Genomic DNA, 16,728 nt, shown 5'->3' on the forward strand with positions numbered 1-16,728 from the left:
TCTTACAGGCATCAGGCCCCTTTTGAGTTATCTTCTCACTGAGGATCTAAGGTGTCCAGGAAAGAGGCATATAACTGGAGGAGAGCTGGCTCAAGAATGTCACAAAGGACATATGATAACATCATACTGCCCATTTAGATCTGAGGTGAGTCATAAAACTTGCTGAGAGACAACTTCCCTCATTGACTTTCTGTTGTTTATTTCAGGAATTCTTAGCCTCAAAATCTGCAAATAGATTTCAGGGCTCTTTATAATTGTTTAAGGTGAAGTATATATGTGTATGGGGCAGAAGATGCATCCTTATATACACTAATCTCTAACTGAAATTTGGCATTTCTTTCTGTTGTGAATACAGACAACCATTTTTTATTATAGCTTTTTATACATTTTGTATATTCATGAGTAATTTTTCAACATTGATCCTTGTAAAAACTTCTGTTCCAACTTTTCCCCTTCCTTCCCTCCATCCCCTCCCCTAGATGGCAGGTAATCCCATGCATGTTAAGTATATGTAGACAACCATTTTGAGAAAGGATCCATAAGATTCCCAAACCGTCAAAGGGGTCAGTGATGAAAAAAAAAAAAAGTTAAGAACCTTCGAGAGCCTGAAACAACAGTGAGAGACCAATTTAAGGAAAAAAAAAAACAAAACACCACATTCATATTGATTCTCTCAAGAGTCTCTATTCTTAGCCAGCTTGGAAAATTAAAATGTCTAAGGAGATTAACCATTAGAATAATCCTCAAGAAGTATTATTATTCAACATCCTTGGCACTGGATGGAGCAGAAGTGTCTTACGGATTTAGTATCTTACCATCTCTGCTATTATCTGAATCTGTAGTAGCTATCTTCTATTCAAAATCAATGATGCTGTAAACTAAGTTGATAATTTTATTATTTTTATTTTTTTCTGATTAAACATGCACATTAATTGTTTTAAACACACATTTCTTTATGGATTATGTTGGGAGAGAAAAATCAGAACAAAAGAGAAAAACCATAAGAGGAAAGAAAAAGAAAAAAAGTGAACACAGCATGTGTTAGTTTACATTAAGAATCCATAGTTCTCTCTCTGGATGCAGATGGCATTTTCTATCCAATGTTTATTGGGATTGTCTTGATTACTGAACTACTGAGAAGACTGATTCTTTCATAGTTGAGCATCCCACAATCTTGCTGTTAGTATGTACAATCTATTGTTAGTTCTGCTTGTTTCACTCAGCATCGGTTCATGTAAATTTTTCCAGGCTATGGTGATTTTTTATTAGGAAGTATGTTATGTTCTGTGAGAGAAGAAAGAAAGCTAGAGGACATAAGAAGCTCTAGAATAATTGCAGACAGAAAGAAAAAGCATTAGGCCAAGGGTTCTAAACCACTTTTTGTGTTATGAACCTCAATGAAATGGCTAAACCTCACTCTCAAAATAAGATTTTTTTAAAACATAAAATAAAATACAAAAGACTACAAAGGAAAATATTTATATTGAAATGAGATTATCAAAATATTATTTTAAAATTCGTGGCCTGCCAATTCATAGCAGCTAGATAATGCAGTAGATAGAGCACTTACTCTGGAGTTAAGAGGGCCTGAATTCAAATTCAGCCTCAAACACTTGATATTTACTGTGTGACTCTGAGTAAATCACTTAGCCCTGATTGTTTCACCACCACCACCTTTCCCCTCTTCCTCCCTCCAAAAAAAATCATGGGCTAAATGTTAAGGACCATTAGAACAGGGAAGGTGATCTGATAACAGTGTGGTAAACTAGCAGAATAACAGACACAGAGTCATGAAGTTTAATGAAGACTGAAGTGTAATGCCACAACTGTGTGACGTCGGAACTGTGTGACTTTTATTCTTTGAAATCTAACATTTTTAGGCTAAATTTTTCCTTATTTGTAAAACTGAAAGGGTCAAACCTCTAAAAGTCCTTACAACTCTGATATTCTATGACTACATGACTAATTCTGCCATGGAGGTAAGAATGGGGAATGTTGGCGTAACTTTGCATCTGACTTGTGTGTGTGCTTTGTCTACAAATCCACTCCTGAAAAGGGGTGCTCCAGTGCTTGTGTGGTCGACCACCCCCAGGCAAATCTGACTCATAAGAGGAAAATTGAAACAGGAGTAGAGTTGTTTCATTCAACTTCCTTCTAAAATTAAAGCAGGAAGATGTTGATTGAAGGGTGTTTAGCTCTTCATAGCTTATAGAAAAGATTAGATGTTATTCATATCCTCATTACTGGAACAGACATGGAAATTTGGGCTTTGGAAAGAAGTGCTGGTCTGATTGGGGAAGTTTAGAGAAAGGATTTTAAAGTAAACTACAATTCCAAGAGCTCAAGCTGAAGTATCAATTAGAGGGGGCCGAGAGCAGAGAGAAATGTGCTCTAATTCAGGACTGGTAAGCTTCTTAAATATTTAAGGGCAGGTTTACTTTTAGAGAAGCTTCCAAGTTCTTTATTTAAGAAGTTTTTGGATGTTGACAATGACTATGTTTACATTACCCCACCCCACCCCTTTTTTTTTTTTTTTTTTGGGCAACTAAATTTTTTAAGTTAAAATTAAGAAGAGGGATAATGATGTCACTTCAGAGAAAACATTACTTAATTCTTTCCTTCTGATAACCAAAAAATGGTACTTCTTTTAAAATAGGGGGTTTTAAACTGTTTTTTAAAACATGGACTCCTTTGACAGACCAACAGTCTCCCTTCTCAGAACAAAGTATCTAAATGTGTAAAATAAAATACATTGGATCATAACGAAAACTAAGTAAGTTGAAATGTAGTTATCTTTCTATCCCTCCCTCCATTCATCCATCCATCCATCCATTTATTCAACTATTAATGACTCTTAGGTTAAGAAACTCTGAATTAAAAAGCAAAAATTGACAGATGCCAAAATATGTTACCCAACTTAAGCTCTGGCTATGGTTAATGCCATTTGATACTGAGATCAGTGGGAAGTGTTTGCATAAATCTCTTATTACAGAGAAGAGCAATGTCCCCAGTAGGAGCCCATCTCCAAATATTCACAAAAGGAAACTAAACTCCAAGGGTGCCATCCCTGGCATGCTTGTGCCCTGGCTAAATTGGGTATTTTTAGTGGAGTTTCCCAAACAATAAGATCCCATGCATTTCAGACCCAGGCAGAAAACTTGGGCTGTTGCTAAGGCAACCGTTTCCCACAGTGGCAGATTTATAGCTTCTGGGCAGGCGGTCTGAGGCAGTGTGGAAGAGACTCAGTCCCTTTTATCTTTCAGTGTCAGATCAAGTATAGCAGCATCTGTACTTGAGGACATTGTACAGGGAGAGGGATCGATTCCCATATTTTCCTGAAATAACAAGATGGTCTCTGAAATACTAGAAAGCCAGAAAGACCTTGGAGACAAATATACATACAAAATATTCCTAAAATAAATCATTTTTTAAAATGACATACTGTATTTTTCATTTAAATAGTTCTTTAAATGAGGCAGCTTAAAAGCTACCAAGATAAGCTGGGCACATTGATTCCCTAGACTGACCGGGAATTGAGTGGGCGAGAAAGAACCTTATGAATACCATACTGCAGCTATTAAATAAGTACAGATGCTTCTGTCTGGGGTGAGAAAATCATTTGGTTTGACTAGGCTAAGAAGCTAGGAACATTAGGACAGATTGTATTTCTTGTTTATATTTATGAGGGAGATGTGGTAACACGCTGTGATTTGTACAGGTTAAGTATGAGGGAATATAGCCTGAAGAAAGAAGAGGCTGTATACTAAGCTCTAATTAATGCTAATATCTGCTGATCTCTGCCCTCTCCGCCCCCCCACCTTGAACCAAGATGCCTTGTGTCTCTGTTTCCATTTGGGCCCCAGCCATTGGGGGAATATTAGGTAACTAACTGGCTTTGAGGGTGGCTGCTGATGCTGAAACTGGCTCTGCCCCGAGGGTCCAACTGAGTAACCAACTTGGTTTAGATTTTTTGCTTCCTTTTTTTTTTTTTTTTTTTTTTAAATTCTCCTCCAATCAAAGAAGGAGATGAAGTCCTTGACAGACAAGGTCAAGGCTGGAGAAAAAAAAGATGGTGGCTATGAGGTTCATCCCTAAAGGAAGAGGTTTAGGTAAACTGGGAGTCAATATTCTCACCTCTACATTTTAATATAGAGATTAGACTCTTTTTCCCCCTGAGGCAATTGGAGTAAAGTGACTTTCCTAGGGTCAGTATTAAGTATCTAAAGCATAATTTGAATTTAGGTCTTGCTGACTTCAGGGCTGGTGCCCTACCCACTTCACCATTTCGTTGCCTCTATCAGCCTCTTTTAAAATCAAAATAGATCAATTGCTTAGTACTTCCTTGGCTTATATTTCTTTCTTTCTTTCTTTTGTTTAGGTTAAATATGTGGAATTCTTTTTTTCTTTGTGTTTAAAAAAGTTTTTATTTTCAAAACATATGCATAGATAATTTTCAACATTCATCATTTCAAAACTTTGTGTTACAAATTTTTCTGTTCCTTCCCTCACCCCCTCCCCTAAACAAGTAATCCAATATATGTTAATCTTCTATACATATTTCCATAATTATTATGCTGCATAAGAAAAATCATATCAAAAGAGGAAAAAATGCGAAAGAAAACAAAACACAAGCAAATGATAACAAAAAGAGTGAGAATATTATGTTGTGATGCCCACTCATTTCCCACAGTCCTCTCTCTGGATGTAGATGGCTCTCTTTATCACAAAACCATTGGAATTGGCCTGAATCAACTCATTGAAAAGAGCCATCTCAGATGGCTCAGAATTGATCATCATATAGTCTTGCTGTGTATAATGATCTTCTGGTTCTCCTCATTTCACTCAGCATCAGTTCATGTAAGTCTCTCTGAAATCATCCTATTGATCATTTGTTACAGAGCAATAATATTCCATAATATTCATATACCATAATTTATTCAGCCATTCTCCAATTGATGGGCATCTACTCAATTTCTAGAAGAGGGCTGCCACAAACATTTGTGCACATACAGGTCCTTTTCCCTCCTTTAAGATCTCTCTGGGATATCAGCCCAGTTGAAACACTGCTGGATCAGAGGGTATGCACAGTTTGATAACTCTTTGAGCATAGTTCCAAACTGCTCTCCAGAATGGTTGGATCAGTTTATAATTCCACCAACAATGCATCAGTGTCCAGTGTACCTCAGAGTTGTCTTAATTTGAATTTCTTTGATTAACAGTGATTTAGAGCACCTTTTCAATATGTGTAATTCTTTTAAACATATTTCCATATATGTCATGTTATATAAGAAAAATCAGATCTAAAGGGGAAAAAAACATGAGAAACAAAGAAAAAGTGAAAATACTATACTTTGGTCCATAGTCAGTCTCCATAGTTCTCTTTCTGGATGCCAACAGCATTTTCCATACCAAGTCTATTAGAATTCTTGGCTTATATTTCAATAGATCCACATGAGTATCCCTTCTACTAGGGCAGATCTCAAGCCATTCTATAGATTCTTTTCCTCTAATACCCCACAAGATATGTACCCTAGAGCTTACTTTTAGGTCTCTGATTCTAACAATGGTACCAATGAAATGGGGCTAAAGGGTTGGGAAGCAGGGCAGAGTCTTCCCATCTCCTACTTTTGGTTCTCACTACATGATTGACCAACCTTCTTTTGCATATATTTGGTATCTTATACACAACTTCTTGGTAACAATTCATTGTGGGTAATTCATTGTGGGAACCTTTTTTTTCCCCAATACATCTCTCTAGTGCCCTTTGAGACATCTGCCATTTTGATTCTTCTGTGATTGTGATAGTCTATGATTTGTAGACATACACCATCACCAGAAGCATATTAGTGTTAAAAATGGTTTTAGTTTCAGAGAGGATATTGGGGTCATTAAAAATACATTAAAGAAACATTAGTTCTCTCTAGGCAAGATTTAAAAATGACACCTTCCCTTATGCCTGTCATACTTGCCTGTCCATAGTGGTCTTGGAGCCTTCATAGCAACATATGTGCATTTGATTAACACAAAATAAATATCTTCGTGCCACAGAAAATGTAATATTCTGGCACTAAAATATACATTTATAATGTAATATTTTAAAAGTCTACCTTGTTATACTCTGTAAGTACCTAACTATTACCCCTGACTCTGGTTCTGGACCTATCTAATCTAGATGTTGACTACCATTGTTTTTAACCTTGTAGATAAAACTAAAATAAAAATTTTTGTTGGCCAATTTTTTTAATGTAGCTTCTTCTAAACGCTATGATACTTAAGGGTATATACATATTTATGCAAAACCAGGAACAATATCTTCTAGTCTAGAAATTAATCCCCCCCCCAATTTCAAATTAATTGAAATCTTTGTTGTTTAGTCTTTAATAGACAAATAACTCATTAATAATAGGAATATTGATAGTTATAAAGATGAAGTAGGAAATTTAGTGTTGTGGGGCAGGACTATCATAAACCTTAGGATCATATTCTATTAGCCTTTTGCCATAAATAGTTGATATATTCTGAAGAGGCTCTAAACAGCAAAAGGAGTGCAAATGTTAATTATTTTAATAGAACAGAATTATTTTACTTGAACAGAACAGAAAATCTACTTCATCTTTTTTCTTCTCCCCCTCTGTCTTGTCCACTAAATTCAAAGAAGAGATTCTTTTCTATCTTAAACTAGAATATTTCCTTGGATGAGGTTTATGGCCCAGGAAAGAGGAAACAAGGCTGACCTCCTTTGAAAGCTTGATTTCTGACTCTACAAGGTATATGTGAGTCAAAAGAGCTGTCTCAGGATATGTCACATACAAGATGCTTTTCCCTTATAGGAAATGCCATCTGTATCCAGTGAGAGAACTATGGAGACTGAATGTGAGTTGAAGCATAGTATTTTCACCTTTTTGTTGTTTGTTTGCTTTTTCTTTCTCATGATTTTTTCCCCTTTTGGTTTGATTTTTTAGTACAATATGAAAAATATGGAAATATGTTTTAAAGGATTGCATGTTTAACCTATATCAGATTGCTTACTGTCTTGAGAAGGAGGGAGAAAAGGGCAAGAGGGAAAAATTTTTGGAACATAAAGTCTTACAAAAATGATATTGAAAACTATCTTGGGGGGGAGGGGCAGCTAGCTGGTACAGTGAATAGAGCACCAGCCCTCTTGAAGAACCAGAATTCAAATTTGATTTCAGTCACTTAACATTATCTAGCTGTATAACTCTGGGCAAAGTACTTAACCCCAATTGCCTCACAAAAAGAAAAAAAAAAGATTAAAAAAAAAGAAAATTATTTTCAAGTTTTTGAAAAAATAAAATACTCTGGCAGGGAAAGGTAGAGTGGGGAAGAAGAAGCATTTACCTTGAACCAGTCAGGAGAAAAGTCTCCCTTTAGTTTCAGGAAAATCTCTTTAAGTGAATTCAGAAATTTCTGTGGAAGAGATTACCGTTTTATTGAATTATTTACATCTATGTCTTCATTCAATAAGGAATTAAGTACCTACTTAATATATGTTGGTAAATGTTTAACAATCAGCTTTCCAAAAGAAACATATCCATGACACACTTTTAAGCTTAGTCTATATTATTATTGTCCATATTAGTTCATCAGTAAAAAACAATGATTAAATCGCCACTCTGTACCAAGAATAGTAGCTAGATGGTTTAGTGAATAGAGTTCTGGCCCTGGAGTAAGGAGAGGACCCAAGTTCAAATCTGGCCTCAGACATCACTAGTTGTGTGTTCTTGGGCAAATCGTTTAACTTCTGTTTGTCTTAATCAACTGGAAGAAGAAATTGGAAAACCACTCCAAAAAAACTTCTTGGGTGATATGGTCCATAGGGCCATTTTGTTGTTGGATCTACTTTAAATGCATTCATTTTGCATTTCCTAGATTTCCTAGATATAATTGTTCATACTGAAAATTTAACAATAAATGAAATAAATTCAAAGTGACTCCAGTACAGCCCTGATATATATTTTATATACAGGGCACTCTATTGGAGTGAACATGTAGGTTTATCCCTCTGGATGTCAGGTCATAGGAGATCAATTAATCACTCAATAAGCATTTATTAGGGGCCTACTATGTGCCAGGTTCTATGCTATGCACAGGATGATGCAGAAGAAGGCAAAGGACAATCTCTGCTCTCAAACAGTTCACTGTCTAATGTAAGAGACAATTTGAAAAGAACTATGTCCTCTAGGATGGGGAGAAAATGGTGGGATACAAAATGGGAGTCAAAGGTGGGAGATTGCTACAATTCAGGCTGAGAACTATTGAACAGGGTTTTAAAATAAGTTGAAAAAAAAGTTTAACATAGAGAGCTGGAAGGAAACTTAGAAGTTATTTAGTCTAGTACTTTAACAAATGAGGGAAGTGGGATCCAGTCTTTTGACTCCAATCCCAATGCCCTTTTCCTCAAACTACTCAGTGAATTAAAAGGATCAACTTAGAACAAAAACTTAGAATGGTATTTAACATACACAGCATTTGTAGTACTTACTTTGTAAGGTCTTAAAGAAAAAATACTTTTATTCGAATCTTGGGTTTGCCTCATTACTTGCAATCTTTATGATTTTTGGTTTTCTTTATAAAATTGGGATGATACCACTTACACCTCCAAATTGCAGTTTGTTGGGAGGAAAGCATTGTATAAACCTTAATGAGCTATATAAATTTGTTGTTAACAGGTGGTGGTAAATTCCTCTCACCAAAAAGAAGAAAATGAATGCATTTTAAGTAGAATGTGGCAGAGTCAGCAGTCATATGGTACCTTCAGCCTAATACTTTGCAAAATTAAATAGAAATTAAATATGCTTTTCACAAAGGCAGCTTGCAATTCCAGAACATCATTTTAGATAAAGCTGGTTGGTTGGATTACTCCACCCTACCACTGGAGGAATTTTTTGCTTCTGGTTATACCCCTTCAGTTGGCAATTTCTGCAGAAAATCAGGATGAAACAGACTGCTTATGAGCACTCATTTCTTATAATGATGGCATACCAGGCCCAGATTTGGCCATGTCTGTAAACTTTCATGGGGTCACTTCACCAAACAATTCAAGAGGCAGGTTCATAAATATCCCTAGAGAGGTCTCAGGAACAAATAATTATGAGCACCAAACTGCTCCTATTGAGAGTGAAAAGTGTAAAGTTTTCCTTCATCTTTTGGTGAGATGGTTGACAGGGCAGTTATCCTGCCCTGAGATAGGCTTTACCTTTCTGCTGAATTTGACTTGGCCTGGTTGGGAAAGGTTTTAGATGGGAAGTAAAATCTGTATGAGTATATTTCTTATAAAAGCTTTCATTATTTTTCAGTATATCTGCACCTTCTCCAAATCAGTTAACCTTCTGGATCTCCAAAGTACCTCCCTTCCAGTTCTAGAGCCTGTGCATAACCTGCCCACCATAGCTACCACTTTTACAACTTTGAGGTCTATGAGATACTTTGTTTACCTCATCCTCATTGAGTTCTACAACAATCTGATGAAACAGGTACTATGGGGATTATTATGCCCATTTTACAGCCCTCTGCTCAACAGTGTGAAAATGGATTTCATATTAGAGGACCTGGATTCAAATCTTGATTGTTGTTGATTGTCCCTCATTGAATATGTGGCTTTAAACAGGTCACTTAATCTTCTGGCCTCAGTTTTCTCAACTATAAATAGGTCCACTTAACTGTCACTAAAAGTCTCTCCTGGCTCTAAATCCATGGTCATAGGTGGGCAGGCTATTTACAGGTTGCACTTCTAGAACTGGAAGGGACCTAGAATCACTACTGAGATCCAGAGAGGTGAATTGATTTGCCTGAGATCACATAGATAGTAAATATCAGGGTCAGGATTTGAAATCAGGTCTTAATGATTCTGAATCCAGTACCACTTACTCTGCATCCCATTCTCATCTGGTTTTAGTATAAAAGTATATTGGAGACTATAGAATTGGTGAGCACAGCAAAGTAAGAGTTCTATCTGCTAAACTAAAAACCCTATTATTTATCTTGATTTTGGACCCAAAATGGCATGGCCATTTAGGACTTTGTTCCTGTTTTTTGACTCTACTTCTCCTTCAGGTGCCATTTTCCATCTTTTCCTAGAGATAGGTAAGTAATTGATAGGACATTGGGGATGAATACAGAGAGGACTGGCTAGACTTACATGAACTGATGCTGAGTGAAATGAGCAGAACCAGGAGATCATTATACACTTCGACAACGATATTGTATGAGGATGTATTCTGATGGAAGTGGATCTCTTCGATAAAGAGACCTAATTCAGTTTCAATTGATCAAGGATGGACAGAAGCAGCTACACCCAAAGAAAGAACACTGGGAAATGAATATAAACTGCTTGCATTTTTGTTTTTCTTCCCGGGTTATTTATACCTTCTGAATCCAATTCTCCCTGTGCAACAAGAGAATTGTTCGGTTCTGCAAACATATATTGTATCTAGGATATACTGCAACATATTTAACATATATAGGATTGCTTGCCATCTGGGGGAGGGGGTGGAGGGAGGGAGGGGAAAAATCGGAACAGAAATGAGTGCAAGGGATAATGCTGTAAAAAATTATCCTGTCATGGGTTCTGCCAATAAAAAGTATTTAAAAAAAAAAAAAAAAAAGATAGTACATTGGGGCTGAGTTCAAATCCAACTGAGAAAGTCCTTTAATCATTATTTGCCAAAATTTTCTCAGCTTTAAATTGAGATAATTATAGTATCTATAATACTTATTGTAAGGATCCAGTAAAATAATATTTTCAAAGTACTCAACATGATTCCTGGTACCTAGGAGGACCCTAATAAATGCTCATTGATTTCTTGCCTTCTTGCCTATTCATTTCTACTAATGTATTCTCATTACCATCCTTGGCTTATCATTGAATACTTTTAGTCTCTACTAGTACAGAAATGTATCCATTTCAGAACGTCCCTTTTTTTCCAAAATTGATAAAGCTTCCAGCAATGTTATGGAACACGTTCAGCCTTAATCTATGACAGATACTGGCCTAGTGTCTGGAAAAGACTTAGGAAAATACTGTTGAATCTTTCATTTCGAGAGGACCCAAGTCCTGTTGAGCTTATTAACTGTTTGTGGATACTTGAGAAGGCCAGCCAGTTTAGAGCAGGTCTAAACCTATAAATTCTTTTGTAATTTCTCTTTACTTCTTTTTCTCACTGAGACTCTTACCTATTCAGTTACCATTGGCAGCTTCTAACACAGTTAAAGCCTTCAAAAATCAGAAGGTCAAGGCTACTGAAGCTGAACAAAAAGGAACTCCTGTTTTGGGTCTAGGTAGAAGGAGAAGGCTATTTTTTTCTGGAGTTAGAGCTAAACATTAGGAGGTGGTAGCTCTATCGCACTAGTTGCCATTGGAAGCTGAAGTTTTCTCATGTTAAGCATTCCAGAGTCTCATCACAGCCAGTTAACACTTCCTTGAAGAGACCATCAACCAAGGTTATTTACTTTTAAGAATCCAAACCAGACCACAGTGAATACCAAGGAAGGGCCTTAATCTTATTTGAGTATCATTCCAGGGCTTGGTTTCCTTATTCAAGAAGGACATAGCAGTAAAGACTTAAAGATTTTACATAGTAAAGTCTTGTCCTTTGGAGTTAGCATAAATTTTTCATTCAGGGCCACTGTTAGTTTCTAGTTTTAGATTCTAAAAGAGGGTTTGTTCTCCTTTTTTCCCCCATTGCTTATATTCTTTTTCTCTAAATTCAGCATAGTAAGTTTTCTCTTATGTTTAATTTTTTTTAAAGAGGTCAACAATATGTGTATTCTTTCTTAAAAATTTTGTTTCACTCTGCATACCCTTTGACCCAGAAGTGTTACTACTGGGCTTATATCCCAAAGAGATCTTAAAGGAGGGAAAGGGACCTGTATGTGCCAAAATGTTTGTGGCAGTCCTCTTTGTAGTGGCTACAAACTGGAAAATGAATGGATGCCCATCAATTGGAGAATGGCTGAATAAATATGAATGTTATGGAATATTATTGTTCTATAAGAAATGACCAGAAGGAGGAATACAGAGAGGACTGGCGAGACTTACATGAACTGATACTGAGTGAAATGAGCAGAACCAGGGGATCATTATATATTTCAACAACAATACTATATGAGGATGTATTCTGATGGAAGTGGCTATCTTCAACAATGAGATGAGATCCAAATCAGTTCCAGTTGATCAATAATGAACTGAATCAGCTACACCTAGTGAAAGAACACTGGGAAATGAGTGTGGACCACAACATAGCATTTTCATTCTTTCTGTTATTGTTTGCTTGCATTTTTGTTTTTCTTCCCAGGTTATTTTTACCTTCTTTTTAAATCCGATTTTTCTTGTGTAGCAAAACAACTGTATAAACATGTATACTTATGTTGTATTTAATATATACTTTAACATATTTAACATGTATGGGACTACTTGCTATCTAGGGAAGAGGGTGGAGGGAAGGAGGGAAAAAGTTGGAACAGAAGTTTTTGCAAGGGTCACTGTTGAAAAATTACCCATGCATATGTTTGGTCAATAAAAAGCCATAATAAAATTTTTTTTGTTTGAATTTCCAAATATATTCCTCTTTATTGCTTTACCCAGAGAGGGTATTTTTTTTAACAATTGAGGCTGACAGTTTGACAGACAGAAGACTAAAGCTTCATCGTTGTGGTCTCCTCCTTTACAAATAATTTACAAATAAATATATTTTCTGATCCTTTTCTGATCAAGCTTGAACAATATAGTTACACAATGTTCAAGTATTTGGGGAAGTAGTAGCTGTGGATACATCTTTAAAGCAATGGATCAACCTGACCTTAGGAAAACTACTTTCAGGATCATGGTCTTTCTTTCTTGCCAAATGAGTATTTGGTTTTAATTCCCAAACAATGCCTTTTGATACCCTTCATGAAAATTAAATTGGTCATTTTTAATTTTAGGAATGATAAAAATTCCTGGAGCTAGCCCAAATCATTATTAGACAGCTACTTCTCACTCAACTCCTTTTAATTTAATTTGTTGGAAAGAGTAGGAAAGAACAGTAGCTGTTCTTTCATAGCTCCTCTGGAGGCTAAATCTATGGAAGAATTTGGTCCTAATTTCCCTTCTTTTCTCAGAGAGATTTAGTATTTGTCAATATGTTCATCTAAAGCTTTTAAATAATTCCCTAGAAATATCCTTGGTTTAAAAGAAAATGATTTAAGAAATTGATTATATTGACATCATATTGCTTGCCTTCTCAGTGAGTGGGGGAAAGTCTAGAGGAGGAAGAGAATTTGGAACTCAAGAAGAAAAAAGAATGTTAAAAATAAATAAATAATATACTTAAGAATGGGCAATTAAAAGAAATTTATTATAGATTTAGAGTAAGAAGAGATTTCAGAGCTCATCTAGCCCAACCTTTTCATTTTTCAGATGAGGAAACAGGAACACATGTAATAAATGACAGCAGTGGGATTTGAACCCAGGGCCTTTGCTTCTATAACCAGTGCTTTTTGCCCTTCTCCCAAATTTTATTTTAAAAATGAGTTTTGACACAAATCCATTTTTCACATGCTAGGGAATGGTGATGATGGTGACCTGCAAAGATCATTGATTTCAAAAGGAAATAAACACATTCCCAATCACATCATTTAAAATTCTTTTCTCCTAGAAAGTAACTTTTCCATCTTACCAAATAAACTTTATTTAAAGCAATTACATTTCACATTCTCTTATATATTAATCAATTTGGCCAATCACTTTGACTTATAGTATTAGATTTTTTAAAAATTCTATTTCAGAAAAATAATTCTAATTAGAGACTTATCTCGAGTTTTTTACTCTCTTTTGAAAATTTAAAATCTTGTTTTTCTTCTGTTGGCAACCAAGAGACTCTGTCCATAAGAATACAAATCTGGAATGAGTACACTTCAAGAAAACAATCAGAAATTGGTCCCCTTTAGTTTTTCTTTTATGTGAATACTATACCATTAGTTTGGAAGAAATCATTATTCTTTGAGTAAAAACAAGAACAAGAACAAGAACAACTCATTATCACATGGGTAATGTCAACAAGCTGATTCCAAATCTTACTTTGTTTATCAATGTGGAAATGTCTGGGGATGTAGGGCGGAAATTCATGGACTATGTTTTGTACAATCCGGATAGAATGGTGTTCATCTTTTGGGGAGCTACTTAGAATATATTCTAGTGTACATTAGAAACTGTACATTGTAGGCTTGAAGAAATAACTTTTAGGTAACTATGTAAATGGTAATGGAGTAGCCTGACCAAATTTATTGAGATATAGGTGATAAAATGAATAAATTTGTAAATATTTTCCAAGCAGAATATGACTTAATGTTCAGGTAGTACCTGAAACATATGGGACATTAGACAGACCAGTGCTAGTGTATTTAAAATGGCCATTTCCCCCTTCTCTCATTTTCAAATGTAAACTAAGCCCTCTTAGAAGTCAAATGTGGGCTAACAGAAGTGGAACAAAGCTGATCTAAGAAACTGGAGACTGAAGATTAAGAACAAAAGATTCTGGACCTTAGTAGCATGTAAACTACAATAGACTTGACTGAGGAAATATTCCATCACTTTCTTCTTCACAAAAAGAACTGAAGTTCTCATATGGGAAGTTATGTTATATATAGTTCAGCTTCCTCAACTCGGTGATCTGAACCTTGGACTCTGAAAGCAAAAATGGTCAACTAGGATCTGTATCCCTGGAACCCAGATATGCCAGAGCAGAAAGTTGATTATGAAGAACAAACATATTTATGGCATCTGGAGGTAGATGGGATGTAGGAAGGGAGAAGGCCAGGATCTTCTTTTAGGGTGGCCCCAACCACATCTCAGGGGAGTCACTAACAGTGATGTTGACAAAACTAGAGAACATACAATGTTGTGACATCCTTTGAATGGCAGAATTACACAAGACCAGTCTTTTAATTTTCATAGTCATAGAAAAGGTGAGTGGAGGTGTATAGAGTTAAATAATCACAAGGTCACAGGATTAGATCTGGAAGGAACATTAGAATTGATCAGCTCCAACTCCCTCATGCTATAGATGAGGGAAAACATGCTATGATTTCTCAGTGGCCTCTGACCTCCACAGTCCTTCAATTTTGGACATGACAGCTTTAATCAATATTTCTTATTTCTAGTTCCACATGTATAAGTTGCAGCCTATACATGTCCGGTTGATACAATTAAGCAAATTTTTAAAAAAAAATTTGTATTATGTGCCAGGCATTTTTATAGGTATACAAGTGCAAAAACAGAGCAGTCCTACCTTGAAAAAGTTTTCATTGTCAATTCTTGAATGAAGTTTGAGAAAGTTCCAAAGTCCCAGTGGTTAAGGCTGGTAACCAGGACATCACAAATAAATTACTACTTTAACACCACTTACTAGAGTATTTGAATAAAGAATTGTAAAGTGACTTCTATTCAAGAAGGCCTTCCATGGCTCTAGAATAGTCATGGATACCAGTGAACTCATCTTGCTCACAGCATTCATACAGAGTATCATGGCAACCAAATTCCCTTTTTCTCTAGAATCAGTCCTTGATGATTCATTCTGAACTAACATGGGATTCCTCAGAACTCAGATCAGAGGAAAATGGAAGTTTTACTAGTTTGTTTCAGCCTTTTGGCTTAACTCTTGATCTTCAGGAAATGTAAATTAATTAGCTCTGATAGACCCAGCTCACCTGAAGCCAATTAAAATCCTATTGACGTGCCTAAACCTCTTCCTGAGATAGAACCAGTAAAACAGCCTTGTTTCCTAGTCAGCCTCTTAATCCAGGATCCTAGAAGCACTATATTCCAGACTGAAACATGAACTCTTTGCAACTTCTCATTATCTATTTGTCTGGAAATGGGAGAGGCCCTCTAAGATGTATTAGATATCAATGAATGGAGAAGTTCTGAAATTAAATAAGGGAGTACTGTCTATTATTGGCTGTAGGGGTATAGGCTATTAGAAGTTGTGCTGGAGCTAGCTCAAAATACCGTGTAAATCAATTGTTTGATGCCCAGATCTGAATTTAATTTATTGTTTTGTTGAAAGGAAAAAGAAGAAAGTGTAGGAGGGGAAGGATAATGACAAACTAGGTGAAAAGCAGGAAGTATTAGACAAAAAAGGAGTTAAGTACAAAGCTGATGAAATTAAGGAGTGTGGTACAAAGCTGATGAAATTAAGGAGTGTGGTACTTCACAGCAGGGGCCATTAGGCCATTCCACATCCCCTGACCTACCCCCCTCAATTAATTCTTCATGGGTGGAGGGAGAAAGAGGAGAGGGAGGGGCAGTGACATAATCAGTACCATCTATGAAACAGACTATGACACGATTACAAAAGGCACTAATTAAAGCTAAAAAAGAAAGACAGGTTATATCTGATTTAAAAATAAATGCATACCCTGTTATTTGAAGAGTTTGACTCTTCAGGTCAAGAAAGGACCTTTTGATCTGGAAATAATTAAGGATTTGAAAAAGGGTTGCACTCTTTATGGGGCTACATCATCTTCTGTTAAGATGGTATTAAAGAATTTGGCTCATGAAATCTTAATGTGATTGGAAATCTATAACAAGGACATGCTTAGAACCTGGACAAAACTTCTTGTAGCTTTTCGAGTATAGTGAACTATGTAGGATACAGGCCCAATGATATAGGCAAACTAGAGTTAATATACAAATCACCTTTGATCAACTAGCAGGTAAAAGTCAGTATG

At 35.9% G+C, this 16,728-nt stretch overlaps 1 protein-coding gene across 1 annotated transcript in view; it reads right to left on the reverse strand.

Annotated features, from left to right (window-relative positions):
• ARL15 (ADP ribosylation factor like GTPase 15) overlaps positions 1–15,441 on the reverse strand; it is a 580,734-nt gene extending 565,293 nt beyond the window's left edge. Inside the window, exon 1 of the mRNA XM_051990687.1 lies at positions 15,288–15,441. The gene's annotated coding sequence lies outside the window, so the exon portion shown is untranslated. The remainder of the gene's footprint in view (positions 1–15,287) is intronic.
• Between the last annotated feature and the right edge of the window lie 1,287 nt (positions 15,442–16,728).

The sequence above is a fragment of the Antechinus flavipes genome, chromosome 1 (genome assembly GCF_016432865.1).
Source record: "Antechinus flavipes isolate AdamAnt ecotype Samford, QLD, Australia chromosome 1, AdamAnt_v2, whole genome shotgun sequence".
In the NCBI taxonomy this organism is placed as follows: domain Eukaryota; kingdom Metazoa; phylum Chordata; class Mammalia; order Dasyuromorphia; family Dasyuridae; genus Antechinus; species Antechinus flavipes.